This window comes from Boleophthalmus pectinirostris, unplaced genomic scaffold (assembly GCF_026225935.1).
Source record: "Boleophthalmus pectinirostris isolate CB_2022bp ecotype Guang Dong unplaced genomic scaffold, ASM2622593v1 HiC_scaffold_17, whole genome shotgun sequence".
Lineage (NCBI taxonomy): Eukaryota > Metazoa > Chordata > Actinopteri > Gobiiformes > Gobiidae > Boleophthalmus > Boleophthalmus pectinirostris.
In genome coordinates, this window is record NW_026571115.1 from 37,314,308 (window position 1) to 37,318,105 (window position 3,798).

Consider the following 3,798-nt stretch of genomic DNA (forward strand, 5'->3'; position numbering starts at 1 on the left):
TTATTTTATTATTATTATTTTTTAATAATACATATATACAGTATTAACTGTAATAATTATAATTTCCAAAAAATACAACAGTAGAATTTATACAAACCTCCACAAAAAGTACATTTATATTCAACAATTTTCAAAAGAAGTTCAAAAGAATCATGGACAACAGATCAGATATTTTTAGAACAGCTCTGATCTTGACACTAAAATCTGTGTGTAATGTATGACATCCATCCAAACTCTTTGTTACATTTGGACCTTCAGATTTAAACACTTCAGTTTCATTTACACTTTTACACTTATGTTCTTTGATAAGATCTTCAGGGGGACGTTGTTCTTTGTGTATAAATATGGACGTATCTCATCAGTGAAAGTGTCTGTGAACGTGTGCAGGTCAGTGTTTGTGTCGGGGTCACTAAAGGTCAGTGTTCCTCTGTCCAAGTCCAGCTTCACTCTGAGTCTCTGCAGACGCCTCACAGACACAAGTTTAACTGGGGCTGGAGAACAGGCTTTGTATTTATCATTAAAGAACTGTATAAACCAAAATCCACACACCTTTTTCTCCGCTCTCTGAACAAATCCCCACACACCTACATTCCAGTGTTTATTATCCCCGACCTCCACGTCCCAGCTGTGAGTCCCTGATCTAAACACTTCAGATCCAAATACATTCCACCCTCCACATCTCTCTGGATTCTGTGGAAGACTCTGTGTCTCTCCTCTCCTCACTGAGCTCAGATCTTCAGACAGGATGAGTTCAGTCGCTGCTGTGTTTGGATCCAGAATGACAGGGTAGAACCTCACCAGTCTCTCCATGTTCCTCCAGATGTTGAAGCTCAGGTTGCCCACATGTTTGACCTGGTCTATCAAAGCTCCATGTTCCATCTTCCTGCTCCTCCACCAGGGGGCAGCGCTGCACTCTCTCTACTGTAGACTTGTACTGTAGCAGGAGGGAGGTGTCTGTGGCCCTCAGCTGCTCCTCTGTCTCTCTGATGGTTTTGGACACAGTCTCCATGTCTCTGCTCACTGTGTCCATCTTGTCCTTCATGCTCTGAGTCTTCTGCTCCTCCTCCTCCCTCAGAGCCTTCATCCTGGTCTCTTCTTCCTCCGACAGAAACTGGTGCAGTTTGTTAAACTGGTCTCGGATCTGTGCCTCTGTCTGTCGAGCCTGGGCTGTGATATGAGCTGCAGCGTCTTCAAACTGCTTTTTCCTCTGGGTCAGAACCTGCACAAAGAGTCAGAGTGAATCAGAGAGAGCAGCCCTCTGGTGTGTGGGGCCCTGACACATTAGTGTGATGGAAGTGAGTGAACACAGTTTGATGATTGTAAATCAAAGTTCAGACTCAAAGAAAATGTGAAGTGAAGTGAGTGAGCAGAGCCCAGCCTCTGGTGCAGCAGTCTAAGTGTGACAGTGGTCTGTGTGAGCTGAGGGCCACAGGGTTCTAAAGGCTGTGAGAACACAACCAGGTGTCTGGGGAGAGGGAGGTCTGCAGAGGCTCCACATGGTCAAACAGTGGCTGAGCGGTTAGTGCTCCCTCCACTTAACAAGAGGGTCCTGGGACTGATTCCCGGACGGAGCGTTTCAGAGTGGAGTTTGCATGTTCTCCCTGTGTCTGTGTGTTTGGTTTGATCTGAATTTAGAACAAAAGAACTTCACTTAACCACAGTTACTGAGGTGAAGAGTCTGTACCTGCAGTTTGTCCTGCAGAGGTTTGATGGACGTCCTCAGATGTTTTCTCTGGTCCTCGGCCGCCTCCTCGATGGGACTGAACCTGTGATCTTTGTGAGTCCTGGAGTCTCTGCAGACCAGACACACCAGCTGCTGATGGTCCAGACAGAAGAGCCGGAGCTTCTCTGAGTGAAGGCTGCACAGAGGCTCTGAAGAGGTCTGCTCTCTCTGCTCTTTATACGTCTGCACCAGGTTCTTCAGGACCAGGTTCAGGGGAGGATCCTTTGAAGACTCTTTCTTACAAACTGGACAGGTCTTTATGTGTTTGTTCCTCCACCAGTTCTCCACACAGACTTTACAGAAGCTGTGGCTGCAGGACAGAAGCACAGGATCTCTGAAGAGCTCAGTGCAGATGGGACAGGTCAGGTCCTCCTCCAGCCTGGAAGCCATTTTGTCTCTACAAATAAAACCACAAAGACACAAAATGTCAGACACCTCACCACATTTTCAGACCATTTAAAGAAGAAGGACAGAAACATAAACCACAGACAAACACAAAAGCCGACGATAAACCTTCAGGACCTCCAGCCTCTTTCTCTTATTATTATTAATAATAATATTATTTCTGTTCTTCTCTGGAGCCTTTTAGAACAGATTAAACACACACACATTTCATACCTGCTGGAGTCATGAAGGTTGATTTGATTTGTTCTTTTTTCTTCATCTTGTATTAAGTTTATGAGTTGAATCTGAGCTGCCATTTCCTGTTTTATATTCCACAGTCTGGGTCCATCCCCCACTGCTCTTCTCCGTTCACTTTCTGTGCTGTTGTAACAGAAGTCTCTTTACACTCCCATAGACTCTACAATATGACTTTATAAAGTCTTTTTATTGGGGCTGTTGTGATAACAGCAAAACTGAATCACTGTGGTTCATGTTGTGTCACCGCCAACACCACACGTGACCAACGTGACCCGACCCAGAGTCCTGCACCCGCCCACACCCGCGCAGTCCAGCACCGCACCCGCCCGTTAACCCGTGATTATATCAAAGTCAAACCCGCACCTGCCCGGACCTGTTAACATTCCACCTGTTACCCTCCCGTGCCCGTGATAAATCACACACAGATTCAAATCTTTCTCACTGAAGCGTCCATCAGAATATGAATTAAAAAGTTACGACTTCAACAATTAAAATCACCAAATGAAATGAAACGGTTTCACTTTCTTCAGTACGAACACGAATTCACAGACGCGACTCGACTGTCATCACTGCACAGGACTTTATTTACTGAACAGAAGAAACAGGACTAAACCAGGACTAAACCAGGACTAAACCAGGACTAAACCAGGACTAAACCAGGACTAAACCAGGACTAAACCAGGACTAAACCAGGACTGAACCAGGACTAAACCAGGACTGAACCAGGACTAAACCAGGAACCAGGACTGACTAAACCAGGACTAAACCAGGACTAAACCAGGACTAAACCAGGACTAAACCAGGACTGAACCAGGACTAAACCAGGACTAAACCAGGACTCAGGACTAAACCAGGACTAAACCAGGACTAAACCAGGACTGAACCAGGACTGAACCAGGACTAAACCAGGACTAAACCAGGACTAAACCAGGACTAAACCAGGACTAAACCAGGACTGAACCAGGACTGAACCAGGACTAAACCAGGAGGACTAAACCAGGACTAAACCAGGACTAACCAGGACTAAGGAAACCCGAGCAGTTGTCCACAAATCGCGACGGCAATTCGCTTTACCTGTGAGGAGCAGGCTGACGCTCCTTTCCTGACCTCCAGACCCACACAAACTTTCAGTCCTGGTTTAGTCCTGTTTAGTCCTGGGTCTTTTTAGTCCTGGGTTAGTCTTGGTTCAGTCTGTGGCGTAGGCAGTGCAAAAATTTGATATAATCTCGGGTTAAAAACCACTTACCATCCACCCGCCCGCCGGCGGGCGATTTTCCAATAAAAAATGTTCACTCTGTATATTCACCTTAATTATTGTTTTCACTACTGGCCATACATCGTTTGAAATCTTAATTTATCAATAAAAACAACCATATCATTCATTTTATGTCGTACAACGAGTCCGAATTTATGTGAATTTAAAAATTCACATC

At 45.3% G+C, this 3,798-nt stretch overlaps 1 pseudogene; it reads right to left on the reverse strand.

Annotated features, from left to right (window-relative positions):
- Positions 1–111: 111 nt before the first annotated feature.
- LOC129408586 (E3 ubiquitin-protein ligase TRIM35-like) lies at positions 112–2,935 on the reverse strand (annotated as a pseudogene).
- Positions 2,936–3,798: the final 863 nt, after the last annotated feature.